Source organism: Oncorhynchus nerka, linkage group LG18 (assembly GCF_034236695.1).
Source record: "Oncorhynchus nerka isolate Pitt River linkage group LG18, Oner_Uvic_2.0, whole genome shotgun sequence".
Classification (NCBI taxonomy): Eukaryota; Metazoa; Chordata; class Actinopteri; order Salmoniformes; family Salmonidae; genus Oncorhynchus; species Oncorhynchus nerka.
In genome coordinates, this window is record NC_088413.1 from 38,405,965 (window position 1) to 38,421,826 (window position 15,862).

Consider the following 15,862-nt stretch of genomic DNA (forward strand, 5'->3'; position numbering starts at 1 on the left):
CTGAACCATTTCATCAGCCTTGTCTAGAAACAACCCCTAGGCCCTAGACGAGAACAACCCCTAGGCCCTAGCTCAAGGGCCACATGGGGATTTCAAAATTCAACTGAGGGCCACAGTTTTTGGGGGACCAATTTGTTTGTTAAAATCAATTTTGGTGCCAGAAAAAGGTTTTATTTCAAAGTATACAGTGCCTTCAGAAAGTATTCAGACTCCTTGACTTTTTCCTCATTTATTAGGTTACAGCCTTATTCTAAAATTGATTAAATCATTTTTTCCCCTAATCAATCTACACACAATACCACATAAAGACAAAGCAAAAACAGGGATTTTAGAAATGTTTGCAAATTAAAAACAGAAATAGCACATTTGGAATTTTTCCTATTTTGTTGCCTTACAACATGGAATTAAAATTGATTTTGGGGGGGTTTGTATCATTTGATATACACAACATACCTACCATTTTGAAGATGCAAAATATTTTTATTGTGAAACAAACAAGAAATGAGACAAAAAAACGAACACTTGACCGTGCATAACTATTCACCCCCCCCAAAGTCAATACTTTGTAGAGCCACCTTTTGCAGCAATTACAGCTGCAAGTCTCTTGGTGTATGTCTCTATAAGCTTGGCACATCTAGCCACTGGGATTTTTGCCCATTCTTCAAGGCAAAACATCTCCAGTGCCTTTAAGTTGACCGAATACAAATATGACCGAATACAAACAGTGTAGCTATTCCCTCCGCAAGGCAATCAAACAAGCTAAGCGTCAGTATAGAGACAAAGTAGAGTCGCAATTCAACGGCTCAGATACAAGAGGTATGTGGGGCGGCAGCGTAGCCTAGTGGTTAGAGCGTTGGACTAGTAACCGGAAGGTTGCGAGTTCAAACCCCCGAGCTGACAAAGTACAAATCTGTCGTTCTGCCCCTGAACAGGCAGTTAACCCACTGTTCCCAGGCCGTCATTGAAAATAAGAATGTGTTCTTAACTGACTTGCCTGGTTAAATAAAGGTAAAATTAAAAATTAAATGTGGCAGGGTCTACAGTCAATCACGGATTACAAAAAGAAAACCAGCCCCGTCACGGACCAGGATGTCTTGCTCCCAGGCAGACTAAATCACTTTTTTGCCCGCTTTGAGGACAATACAGTGCCACCGACACGGCCCGCTACCAAACCCTGCGGTTTGAGTGAGTAAAACATTTAAACGTGTTAACCCTCGCAAAGCTGCCGGCCCAGACGGCATCTCTAGCCATGTGCTCGGAGCATGCGCAAACCAGCTGACTGGTGTGTTTACGGGCATATTCAATCAATCCTTATCCCAGTCTGCTGTTCCCACATGCTTCAAGAGGGCCACAATTGTTAGAGCGTTGGACTTAACTGAAAGGTTGCAAGATCGAATCCCCAAGCAGATTAGGTAAAAATCTGTCGTTCTGACCCTGAACAAGGCAGTTAACCCACTGTTCCTAGGCCGTCATTGAAAATAAGAATTTGTTCTTAACTGACAACTGACTTGCCTAGTTATATAAAGGTTAAAAAAAAAAAATCCTGTTCCCAAGAAAGTTAAGGTAACTGAGCTAAATTACTATCGCCTCCCCGTCGCTCTCACTTCCGTCATCATTAAATGTTTTTGAGAGACTAGTCAAGGACCATGTCACCTGACACCCTAGACCCACTCCAATTTGCTTACCACCCCAATAGGTCCACAGACGACGCAATCACACTGCACACTGCCCTAACCCATCTGGACGAGAGGGATACTTATGTAAGAATGCTGTTCATCGACTACAGCTCAGTATTTAACACCATAGTACCCTCAACTCGTCATTAAGCTGGGTCTCGACCCTGGATTGTGCATCTGGGTACTGGAATTCCTGACGGGCCACCCCCAGGTGGTGAGGGTAGGAAACATCTCCATCCCACTGATCATCAACACTGGGGCCGCACAAGGGTGGCGGAAGGGACTTCTTTAAGCAATGGCTTTTTTCTGGCCACTCTTCCGTAAAGCCCAGCTCTGTGGAGTGTACTGTTTAAAGTGGTCCTATGGACAGATACTCCGATCTCCCCTGTGGAGCTTTGCAGCCTCTTCAAGGTTATCTTTGGTCACTTTGTTGGCTCTCTGATTGATGCCCTCCTTGCCTGGTCCGTGAGTTTTGGTGGGCGGCCCTCTCTTGGCATGTTTGTTGTGGTGCCAAATTCATTCAATTTTTTTATAATGGATTTAATGGTGCCCCGTGGGATGTTCAAAGTTTCTGATATTTTTTTATATCTCAACCCTGATCTGTACTTCTCCACAACTTTGTCCCTGACCTGTTTGGAGAGCTCCTTGGTCTTCATGGTGCCGCTTGCTTGGTGGTGACCCTTGCTTAGTGTTGTTGCAGACTCTTGGGGCCTTTCAGAACAGGTGTGTATATATATACTGCTATCATGTGACAGATCATATGACACTTAGATTGCACACAGGTGGACTTTATTTAACTAATTATGTGACTTTTTATGTGACCAGATCTTATTTAAACAAGTTATTGTTTTCTTTTCACTTCTCCAATTTGGACTATTTTGTGTATGTCCGTTACATAAAATCCAAATTAAAATCCATTTCAATTACAGGTTGTAATGCAGCAAAATAGGGAAAAAGCCAAGGGGGATGAATACTTTTGCAAGGCACTGTATATTTGGGAGTGTCTCCCATTCTTTCTGCAGATCCTCTCAAGCTTTGTCAAGTTGGATGGAGAGTGTTGCTGCACAGCTATTTTCTGGTCTCTCCAGAGCTGTTTGATCGGGTTCAATCCAGACTCTTGCAGGGCCACTTAAGGACATTCAGAGACTTGTCCCGAGCCCACTCCTGCATTGTCTAGGCTGTGTGTTTAGGGTCGTTGTCCTGTTGAAAGGTGAACCTTCTCCCCAGTCTGAGGTCCTGAGTGCTCTATAGCAGGTTTTCATCAAGGATCTCTCTGCACTTTGCTTCGTTCATCTTTCCCTCGATCCTGCCTAGTATCCCAGTCCCTTCCGCCAAAAACATCCCCACAACATGATGCTGCCACCACCATGCATCACGATAGGGATGGTTCTAGGTTTCCTCCAGACGTGACTCTTGGCATTCAGGCCAAAGAGTTCAATTTTGGTTTCTTCAGACCAAAGAATCTTGTTTCTCATGGTCTGTGAGTCTTTAGGTGCCTTTTGGCAAAATCCAAGCGGGTTGTTATGTGCCTTTTACTGAGGAGTGGCTTCCGTCTTGCCACTAACATAAAGGCCTGATAGGTGAATTGCTGCAGAGATGGTTGTCCTTCAGGAAGGTTCTCCCATCTCCACAGAGGAGCTCTGTCAGAGGGACCATAGGGTTCTTGGTCACCTCCATGACCAAGGCCCTTCTCCCCCGATTGCCCAGTTTGGCTGGGCGGCTAGCTCTAGGAAGAGTCTTGGTGTTTCCAAACTTCTTCCATTGAAGAATGATGGAGGCCACTGTGTTCTTGGGGACCTTCAATGCGGCAGAATTTTTTTCTTACCCTTCCCCAGATCTGTTCCTCGACACAATCCTGTTTCTGACCTCTACGGACAATTCCTTCGACCTCAACGCTTGGTTTTTGCTCTGACATGCACTGTCAACTGCGGGACCTCGTACAGACAGGTGTTCTTTTTCAAAATTAAGTCCAATCAATTGAATTTACCACAGGTGGACTCCTATTAAGTTGTAGAAACATCTCAAGGATGATCAATGCAAACAGGATGGACCTGAGCTCAATTTCGAGTCTCATAGCATATGGTCTGAATACTTATGTAAATAAGGTCATTTTAAAAATGTGTAATACATTTGTAAAAACCTGTTTTTGCTTTGACCTTATGAGGTATTGTGTGTAGATTTCTGAGGACTTAAAGAAATCAATTTTGAAAGAAAATGTGGAAAAAGTCAAGGGTATGAATACTTTCCGAAGGCCCTGTATGTTAGAATTTTACTTATTCTACTTGGGAAGGCAGATAAAGTATATCTTTTTAAATTTTATTTACCAAGAACAAACAACACTTTGCATGTGAACACTATGAATCCTAAATCATTACGCCACATTCTTGACATATGTCACTTTGTTTTGAGCCGACTTCGCCGTGGGCTTTTTATTTTATTTGTATTTTTTCTCCTTTATTTAACCAGGTAGGCTAGTTGAGAACAAGTTCTCATTTGCAACTGCGACCTGGCCAAGATAAAGCGTAGCAATTCGACACATACAACAACACAGAGTTACACGTGGAATAAACAAAACATACAGTCTATAATACAGTAGAACAAAAGAAAACAAAAGTCTATATACAGTGAGTGCAAATGAGGTAAGTTAAGGAAATAAATAGGCCATGGTGGCGAAGTAATTACAATATAGCAATTAAACACTGGAATGGTAGATCGGCAGAAGATGAATGTGCAGGTAGAGATACTGGGGTGCAAAGGAGCAAAATAAATAAATAAATAAATACCAGTAGGTAGAGATAGATGGGCTGTTTACAGATAGGCTAAGTACAGGTGCAGTGATCTGTAAACTGCTCTGACAGCTGGTGCTTAAAGCTAGTGAGGGAGATGTGAGTCTCCAGCTTCAGAGATTTTTGCAATTCGTTCCTGTCATGGGCAGCAGAGAACTGGAAGGAAAGACGACCAAAGGAGGAATTGGCTTTGGGGGTGACCAGTGAGATATACCTTTTGGAGCGCATGCTACGAGTGGGTGCTGCTATGGTGACCAGTGAGCTGAGATAAGGCGGGGCTTTACCTAGCAGAGACTTGTAGATAACCTGTAGCCAGTGGGTTTGGCGACGAGTATGAAGCGAGGGCCAACCAACGAGAGCGTACAGGTCGCAATGGTGGGTAGTGTATGGGGCGTTGGTGACAAAACGGATGGCACTGTGATAGACTGCATCCAGTTTGTTGAGTAGAGTGTTGGAGGCTATTTTATAGATGACATCACCGAAGTCGAGGATTGGTAGGATGGTCAGTTTTACGAGGGTATGTTTGGCAGCATGAGTGAAGGATGCTTTGCTGTAATGTAGGAAGCCGATTCTAGATTTAATTTTGGATTGGAGATGCTTAATGTGAGTCTAGAAGGAGAGTTTACAGTCTAACCAGACACCCAGGTATTTGTAGTTGTCCACGTATTCTAAGTCAGAGCCGTCCAGAGTAGTGATGCTGGACGGGCGAGCCGGTGTGGGCAGCGATCGATTGAAAAGCATGCATTTAGTTTTACTTGCGTTTAAGAGCAGTTGGAGGCCACGGAAGGAGAGTTTTTATGGCATTGAAGCTCTGGAGATTAGTTAACACAGTGTCCAAGGAGGGGCCAGAAGTATACCGAATGGTGTCATCTGCGTAGAGGTGGATCAGAGAATCACCAGCAGCAAGAGCAACATCACTGATGTATACAGAAAAGAGAGTCGGCCCGAGAATTTAACCCTGTGGCACACCCATAGAGACTGTCAGAGGTCCAGACAACAGGCCCTCCGATTTGACACACTGAACTCTATCAGAGAAGTCGTTGGTAAACCAGGCGAGGCAATCATAGCCATGTGGGTAGCCATGTGGAAAGCATGGCCAGCCGTAGAGAAATGCTTATTGAAATTCTCAATTATAGTGGATTTATCGGTGGTGACAGTGTTTTCTAGCCTCTGAGCAGTGGGCAGCTGGGAGGAGGTGCTCTTATTCTCCATGGACAGTGTCCCAGAACATTTTTGAGTTAGTACTACAGGATGCAAATTTCAGTTTGAAAAAGCTTGCCTTAGCTTTTCTAACTGCCTGTGTATATTTGTTCCTAACTTCCCTGAAAAGTTGCATATCAAGGGGGCTATTCGATGCTAATGCAGAACGCCACAGGATGTTTTTGTGCTGGTCAAGGGCAGACAGGTCTGGTGTTAACCAAGGACTATATCTATTCCTAGTTCTACATTTTAAAGAATAGCCAGGCATCATCTACTGACGGAATGAGGTCAATGTCGGCCAGGTCGATTAGAAAGGCCTGCTCGCAGAAGTGTTTCAGGGAGCGTTTGACAGTGATGCGGGGTGGTCGTTTGTTCGCAGACCCATTACGGATGCAGGCAATGAGGCAGTGATCACTGAGATCTTGATTGAAAACAGCAGAGGTGTATTTACTGGGTTGTACCTGGTAGGTTCATTGATAATTTGTGTGAGATTGAGGGCATCATGCTTAGTTTGTAGGATGGCTGGGGTGTTAAGCATGTCCCAGTTTAGGTCACCTAGTAGCACGAGCTCAGAAGAAAGATGGGGGGGGGCAATCAGTTCACATATAGTATCGAGGGCACAGCTGGGGGCAGAGGGAGATCTATAGCAAGCGGCAACAGTGAGAGACTTGTTTCTGGAAAGGTGAATTTTTAGAAGTAGAAGCTCAAGTTGTTTGGGTACAGACTTCGAAAGTAATACAGAACGCTGCAGGCTATCTTTGCAGTAGATTGCAACACCGCCCCCTTTGGCAGTTCTATCTTGGTGGAAAACGTTATAGTTAGCAATGGAGATTTCAGGGTTTTTGGTGGTTTTCCTGAGCCAGGATTCAGACACGGCTAAGACATCTGGGTTGGCAGAGTGTGCTAAAGCAGTGAGTAAAACACACTTAGGGAGTAGGCTTCTAATGTTAACATGCATGAAACCAAGGCTTTTACGTTTACAGATGTCAACAAATGAGAGCACCTGGGGGGTGGGAGTGGAGCTAGGCACTGCAGGACCTGGATTAACCTCCACATCACCAGAAGAACAGAGGAGAAGTAGGATAAGGGTACGGCTAAAGACTATACGAACTGGCCGTCTAGCACGTTCAGAACAGAGAGTAAAAGGAGCAGGTTTCTGGGCACGATAGCATAGATTCAAGGCATAGTGTACAGACAAAGGTAAGGTAGAATGTGAGTACATTGGAGGTAAACCTAGGCATTGAGTGATGAAGAGAGAGATATAGTCTCTAGAGATGTTTAAACTAGGTGATGTCATCGCATATGTAGGAGGTGGAACAACATCGTTGGTTGAGGCATATTGAGCAGGGCTAGAGGCTCTACAGTGAAATAAGACAGTAATCACTAACCAGGACAGTAATGGACAAGGCATATTGATATTAGAGAGAGGCATGTGTAGCCAAGTGAACATATGGGTCCAGTGAGTGGTTGGGCTGGCTGGGGACACGGCGATTCAGACAGTTAGCAGGCTAACAAGCTAACAGTTAGTAGGCCGGAGCTAAACAAGCTAGCAGCTAGTAGACCAGGGCAAGCTAGCAGTTAGCAGGCCGGGTTAGCAAGCAAGCAGTTAGCAAGGGCTAGCAGTTAGCAGACCGGGCAGGCAAGCTTGCAGTTAGCAGACCGGGTTAGCAAGCAAGCAGTTAGCAGGGGCTAGAAAGTTAGCCTTTGGGGGGGGGGTGTTGCGATGGGGGTAAGTCTGTTTTTGCCTCTTCGTGCGGTGACGTCGATAGACCAGTCGTGGAATTAGTAGGGTTCCAAGTAGCTCTAGGTAGCTAGCATGCCGATATTGTAGCCCTGGAGTAGGCTTCGGTGGTAGCACAGGAGCCCTGGCCGGGCTAGCTTCAAGTTAAATAGGTGCTTGCTCTGGGATGGAAAGCCAAGAGTAGTCATCCGGGATTGCGGTTAGCTAGTAGTGAAGATCCAGATAAAAATGTTCAGTTTGCGGTAGGAATCCGGGGATAAAAATAACAGGTCCGTTATGCTCTGGTTAGAGTCACGTTGTTCGAACTGGCGAGAGCTTTCCGAGCTGAAGGTTAGCTGATGACCGCTGGCAATGGTTTGCTGACTGATATCTGGTAGTTAGCTGGCTAGCTTCAGTTGAGAGATTCCAGATCCGAAGTAAATAGAAATACTTTAGGGAAAAAAAGCAGATCCACGCCACATTGGGTGAGGCGGGTTGCAGGAGAGTATTTAGATGATGAGGTTTAGCTAAATATTTTAAAGGATATGCGACTAAAAATATGTAAAACTATATATACAAGGGACATGACAGGACAAATACGTCTGACTGCTATGCCATCTTAGATTAACATCTTGGCCTGGGAGGCCACCTGGTTTTCAAAGCAATCACTTTTCTCCCGGTGCAATCTCCACCCACCCGGGCCAGCTTAATTGAATTCCCTCATTGTAATGTTGCTGTAGCCCTCAGTTACAGGAATAGGCATATAGGTGGTTGATAGAGCACATGAGGGTCACATCCCAATTCTCTTATGGTGTGCACTTGCCAACTCCTCATCATGGGAGTTAGCAAGTACACACTTCGGGCAAAGGGAGGAGAATCGGGACCCAACTCAACAACATGACAGCAACAAGTCCAACTCATTTGAGTACTGCCTATGAGAAGAAAGGGTGCTCCACACACGGTCTGTTCACATAGTGTCTTTGGGTGGCACAATCACTGCCAAGTAATGACTTGTAATGACTTGCAAACATACAGTATGCTGTATCTACCTCTGTGCTTGCAACCTCTGCCTCCTATCTATCCAAGTAGTAGTACCTAATATGGGATACTTACTTGTACATATTCTACATTAGCCCTTGTTCCACTTTGTTCATCTGTTCCATTACATTACACATAAGAGTAATTGGACAAATGCGTCTTCTGTACCGGGGGAGTTTTGTTAAGAGCCCCGACGCTCGGTCTGAACATTAACATGCATCACTTGCGGTACGGTTTTGGAAGCATAAGGACATTATCTTTCATATCAGCAAAAGATAATTTTCAAAAAACAAAAGGGTAAATTGATACACACCTTTTATAGGGCTAGGGTTAGTGTTCTCACACGGCAACATCTCCATGTTACAGCACGTGTTTACGGAAGAAGCAAGACAGAGGGACAACCTATCTAGCATCCTCCGAACACCTGTGTGTAATCGTAGAACCGCACCAGAAACGTGTTGTCACTGAAAATTACTGTTGACTGTACCTGTGATAGTCGGTTAAAACAGTGTAAAGTAACTATATTTAGCATTTGGGAAATTATTTTGATGTGATATGAAAGTTAAGGGCCTTATCTTTCTAGAACCGTATCGGAATTGATCATCCTTTTGTTCAGATGGAGTATAAGGCTGTTTTGGCTGCCAGAGCCCAGTACTAATGAAAATAACATACAATAACATACATGAGCTGAATATAACAAACATGAGCAGCTAAAGTATTTGGACAATCAAATCAAATGTATTTATATAGCCCTTCGTACATCAGCTGATATCTCAAAGTGCTGTACAGAAACCCAGCCTAAAACCCCAAACAGCAAGCAATGCAGGTGTTGAAGCACGTTGGCTAGGAAAAACTCCATAGAAAGGCCAAAACCTAGGAAGAAACCTAGAGAGGAACCAGGCTATGAGGGGTGGCCAGTCCTCTTCTGGCTGTGCCGGGTGGAGATTATAACAGAACATGGCCACGATGTTCAAATGTTCATAGATGACCAGCATGGTCAAATAATAGGTCTGGGACAGGTAGCACGTCCGGTGAACAGGTCAGGATTCCATAGCCGCAGGCAGAACAGTTGAAACTGGAGCAGCAGCACGGCCAGTTGGACTGGGGACAGCAAGGAGTCATCATGCCAGGTAGTCCTGAGGCATGGTTCTATGGCTCAGGTCCTCCAAGAGAGAAAGAAAGAGAGAATTAGAGAGATACTTAAATTCTTAAATTCGCACAGGACACCGGATAAGACAGGAGAATTACTCCAAATATAACAAACTGACACTAGCCCCCCGGCACATAAACTACTGCAGCATAAATACTGGAGGCTGAGACAGGAGGGGTCAGGAGACACTGTGGCCCCATCCGATGATACCCCCAGGCAGGGCCAACAGGAAGCATATAACCCCACCCACTTTGCCAAAGCACAGCCCCCACACCACTAGAGGGATATCTTCAACCACCAACTTACCATCCTGAGACAAGGCTGAGTACAGCCCACAAAGATCTCCGCCACGGCACAACCCAAGGGGGGGGCGCCAACCCAGACAGGAAGATCACATCAGTGACTCAACCCACTCAAGTGACGCACCCCTCTTAGGGACGGCATGAAAGAGCGCCAGTAAGCCAGTGACTCAGCCCCTGTAATAGGGTTAGAGGCAGAGAATCCCAGTGGAAAGAGGGGAACCGGCCAGTCAGAGACAGCAAGGGCGGTTCGTTGCTCCAGAGCCTTTCCGTCCACCTTCACACTCCTGGGCCAGACTACTCTCAATCATATGACCCACTGAAGAGATGAGTCTTCAGTAAAGACTTAAAGGTTGAGACCGCGTTTGCGTCTCTCACATGGGTAGGCAGACCATTCCATAAAAATGGAGCTCTATAGGAGAAAGCCCTGCCTCCAGCTGTTTGCTTAGAAATTCTAGGAACAATTAGGAGGCCTGCGTCTTGTGACCGTAGCGTACGTGTAGGTATGTACGGCAGGACCAAATCAGAGAGATAGGTAGGAGCAAGCCCATGTAATGCTTTGTAGGTTAGCAGTAAAACCTTGAAATCAGCCCTTGCCTTGACAGGAAGCCAGTGTAGGGAGGCTAGTACTGGAGTAATATGATCCAATTTTTTGGTTCTAGTCAGGATTCTAACAGCCGTATTTAGCACTAACTGAAGTTTATTTAGTGCTTTATCCGGGTAGCCGGAAAGTAGAGCATTGCAGTAGTCTAACCTAGAAGTAACAAAAGCATGGGTTAATTTTTCTGCATAATTTTTGGAAAGTTTCTGATTTTTGCAATGTTACGTAGATGGAAAAAAGCTGTCCTTGAAACAGTCTTGATATGTTCGTCAAAAGAGAGATCAGGGTCCAGAGTAACGCCGAGGTCCTTCACAGTTTTTTTTGATAGGACTGTACACCCATTAAGAGTAATTGTCAGATTCAACAGAAGATCTCTTTGTTTCTTGGGACCTAGAACAAGCAACTCTGTTTTGTCCGAGTTTAAAAGTAGAAAGTTTGCAGCCATCCACTTCCTTATGTCTGAAACACAGGCTTCTAGCGAGGGCAATTTTGGGGCTTCACCATGACAGTGAGAAATATTTTATTTTTTGGGCTCTGTACTCCAGCACTTTGGATTTAAATGATACAATGACTATGAGGTTAAAGTGCAGACTGATAGCTTTAATGTGAGGGTAATTTCATTCATAATGGGTGAACCGTTTAGCAATTACTGCACTTTTTGTATATATTGCCTCCATTTCATGGGACCAAAAGTATTGGGATAACTTCAATTATGTGTATTAAAGTAGTTCCAAGTTTTCTTTTTTTTTTCATATTCCTAGCACGCAATGATTACATCAAGCTTGTGACTCTACAAACTTGTTGAATATATTTGCTGTTTGTTTTGGTTGTGTTTCAGATTATTTTGTGCTCAATAGAATTGAATGGTAAATTATGTATTGTCATTTTGGAGTCACTTTCATTGTAAATAATAATAGAATAGGTTTCTAAACACTTTCTAAGCACACATTAATGTGGATGCTACCATGATTATGGATAGTCCTGAATGAATCATAATGATGAGTGAGAAAGTTAGATGCAAAAAGATCATACCCCTAAGACATACAATCCTCTCACCATTACAATAACAGGGGGGATAGTTTTTATTGGGTGGTATGATATTTGTGCGTCTAATTTTCTCAGTCATCATTATTCACCATTCAGGATTATCTGTAATCATGGTAGCATCCACATTAATGCAGACGTGTTTAGAAATATATTATATTATTTACAATGAAAGTCTCTCAAGAATTAGACAAATTAATTACACACAAAATACCAACAAAATCATCTGAAACACAACTAAAACAAAAACAGCAAATGCATCCAATAAATTAGTAGTCACAAGCTTGATATAGTCATGAATATGGGACTACATACTTAACTTTTGACTACTTTAATACACATACAGTACCAGTCAAAAGCTTGGAAATACCTATTCATTCAAGGGAGATGTTGCCGTGTGAGAACACTAACCCTTTTCTACATTGTAGAATAATAGTGAAGGCATCAAAACTATGAAATAACACAAATGGAATCATGTAGTAACCAAAAAAGTTTTAAACAATTCAAAATATATTTTATAATTGAGATTCTTAAAAGTAGCCACCCTTTGCCTTGATGACAGCTTTGCACACTGTCCACACTTTTGATTGATAGTGTATACAGTGTAAGTGAATCTGTCACAATACATTTGGTCCCCTAAAAGTGTGAGATATGCCCTCCCCCCCAAATTGTATTTTATTTTTATATTATACATGTGATGTTATACTATATAGTCTGAGGACATGTTTTCAGATGATTCCCTTGTTTACCGTTGTTGACACATACCGTTGTTGATCCCCATAGTGTAACTTTAATGCATCATAGCTTGCTAGCTATCTGTGGTAGAAAATAAATAACAATGATAGATATCCAGCTAATTGTTTCAATGCATCCAGCTAATTGTTTCAATGCATCCAGCTAATTGTTTCAATGCATCCAGCTAATTGTTTCAATGCATCCAGCTAATTGTTTCAATGCATCCAGCTAATTGTTTCAATGCATCCAGCTAATTGTTTCAATGCATCCAGCTAATTGTTTCAACAATAAAGCCACTTACAGAACAAATGTACAATGGTGGAAGTAGTACAATGAGAAAACAATCATTTCTGGGGGGCCTTTACCATGGTACTGGTGCAAATACCATGGTATCTTCCTGGTAGTGACCAAAAAAACATGATAGTACCATGATATTTTTTTCATTGTACTAACATGGTAGGAAAATACAATGGTATTTGCACCAGTGCCATGGTATTTCCCCTCATGGTAGTGACCAAAAAAACATGCTTATTTTTTCATTGTATTAGCTAGTATGGTACAAAAATTAACAATGTTAGTACAATGGAGAAAACAAATGTAGTGCACTCTCTTCAACGTTGGGACCTGAATAGGTCATGGTGAGAAGAATGCATGTATTCTGAAACCTTGAAGATTTAAAATAATAATTTTTTCTGGAGCTTCTTTCTTCAATACAGTTTTCAGTTTACTCTCTCATTCAACTGACTATGCTACTCTTGTGCATTTTTTAAGTAGCCAACATACTGTACCAAAAAAATATTTGTAAAATGGTATTATCATCTTATAAATACATTTTCATTTAATTCTCCACATATTCCTAAAAACAAGTTACAATGTTTCCCTTTATTTACACTCTGTGTGAACATTAATTGTCGCCATGACGGCAGGTAGCCTAGTGCTTATAGCATTGGGCCAGTAACCGAAAGGTTGCTTGAGCAAATCCCTGAGCTGACAAGGTAAAAATCTGTCGTTCTGCCCCTGAACAAGGCAGTTAACCCACTGTTCCTAGGCCATCATTGTAAATAAGAATTTGTTCTTAACTGACTTGCCTAGTTAAATCAAAATAAATAAAAAAGACTACGACAGGCTGTCTTGACTGGCCCTAACTTTAGCTGACGTTAGCGTCTATGCTAATGGTAATTTTATACATTTATTAAACTATAAAAACATTATAAAAATAACAATTATATCATTACACTCCGCTTAACTTGGTGTTTCATATCCTATGCTTTATAACTCGCTCACCGTGATGATAATGTTTAAAATAATTTGTTTATCTGGTGCTTCTCTCTTCAGTTTTCTGTTTGCTTTCTCATTCAACTGACTCACTGACTAGGTAGGCTAGCACGAGAGTGCGTGAAGCAACCAATAGAGCGGGCCGAAACAAGCTACAGTTGTCAGCGCTACAGTTGTAATGTGGAAATGTGCAAGTTTGTAGATGCATGTCTATGTTTGGTTTTGTTAGTCCTGTTAATAAGAACGTGAGATAAGTAAATGGTAAGGCAAGATACTTGATATCACAAATTATAAACCCAGGAAATATAATCATATTTCATTCACGAAATATGTGTCATATTACATTAAACAAATTATAATAATATTGAGATATATTGTCTCTTATTTAATCATCTCTATTTTATCGTCCCGTCTCAGAAATGAGTGAATGATTTGTTTTACCCCCTAGTATTTTTAAGCATCAAGTATTTGTCAACTCTTCTTCAAAAAAGCCACTGTCAACGTAAGACATTGTAAGAGTTGTAACTTTGATGTTAAACAGCAGACTTTTATCAGACTTTTATCATCTATCATGTTCTCTCTTTTCATGAGCTCATCTGCATAGGCACACAGAGCCAGTGCCACTTTTAAACAGTGTAAAGACTTATTTGTGAAATGAAATGGATCTTTGCGCAATAAGGGGTGGAAGGGGCTGGCACAGCCATATAAATATACTAATATACTCAGACCATGGCAAATTGACTAACACACGCAATTCCTAATTCTATGGGCACAGTCCCATCAGGGCCGGATGACCTAACGGGCACGCAGGGCAGATAGCATTTGAACACATCAGTTTAGGGCCCCTGGAAGTCGGGGCCCCCCCAGAGAGCATTAGAACACGTCATTAGCCATGGCAAAATGTCTGGAATTGCAGGAAATTATCTTTTAAAACTGCAGAATATGTATAGAATGACATTAGCTATACAACTACAAATTATTCTCTGCATCATAGCAAGTGTGTAGAATTAGCTCCTCCCTCAAAAAACATTTGCCCACTAAAAGTAGGTGCCCCGAGGCCCCAGATGTGGTAGCCTGGCCCTGAGTCCCATAGAGCTGTGGAGAACTATAAAGATCCTGAGAAAGCTTGACCTTGTAACACCTCCAAACTAATGTGCCAAAAACATGTTCACAGTTGTTCAACCTGATCACATTTAGACACATTGCAGAGATGTTAAAAACAACAACACTGCAGCAGATACATTGTTAAACATTCCATGACCAAGGACTAGTCATCTCGTCTCTGGTGTTTATCCATGTCTTTGTGGAACACATCAACCCTGTCTATTGTTTAACATTGGCTTAACATTTGGTTACAAAGATGTAAATGTCATGGTGGGTGTTTCGGCCTCGTATGTATACAGTACCTTTACTATAGACAGTCGGCTCCAAAATGGTTAGCTATATGGAAGTTATGATGGTAGGAATGTTGTGTGAATTATCTGATGCATACTGGGTTATTACATGGCAGGTGATCAGCCACTGAAAAGTCTAAACAGCTTGATGTGGTCAATAGATTCATGTACACTGTTCAGCATGTGCCAATATTATGGGAATCCCGCTCTACCTTTAGTATGTTTCATACTTTATTAGACAGACTTAAAACAGATGCTGGGACACAGGCAGGTAGTCATATGTATGACATTGAGTTTAAGCTGTCGTCCCTCCACACAAATGCAGATGGATTATCCAGACTGCCGTGTACAAGAGGGAGACAAAGGAGTGTGGATGCAATGGACATTTTCCATACCGCTCAGCTCGAGGCACTACCGGTCACAAGCACAGTTATCAAACAGGAGACAAGGAAAGATGTGACCTTGTCAAAAGTGTACACTTACACCATGTCAGGATGGCCAGCTACTGGCAGAAAGGAGCTGACTCCGTATTTCCAGCGGAGAAACTAAATTACAACGTACCAAGGATGTTTGATGTGGGGAATGAGAGTCATGATACCCCAGAAATGCCAACATCAGGTTTTGCAGCAACTACATGAAGGTCATGTTGGAATTGTCAAAATGAAGCTGCTCGCAATGAGCCAACTCTAGTAGCCCGGTCTGGACCAACAGATAGAAAACATGGTGAAGAACTGTAGCGGATGTTTGGAAACCCTTCACATGCCTGCTCCTGTCCCAGTCCACCCATGGGAATGGCCCACAGAGCCATGGCAGAGAATTCATGTGGACTACGCTGGTCCTTTTGAAAAGCACGTGTTCCTGTTTATAGTTGATGCCCATTCCAAATGGCCAGAGGTGTTTTGCACTGACTCCTCCAACTCAGCTCAGATGATAGAGTGTCTCAG

General features: G+C 42.7%; 1 protein-coding gene across 1 annotated transcript in view; it reads left to right on the forward strand.

Annotated features, from left to right (window-relative positions):
• LOC115145808 (guanylate cyclase soluble subunit beta-1-like) overlaps positions 1 to 15,862 on the forward strand; it is a 60,205-nt gene that overhangs the window by 37,249 nt on the left and 7,094 nt on the right. The window lies entirely within an intron of this gene.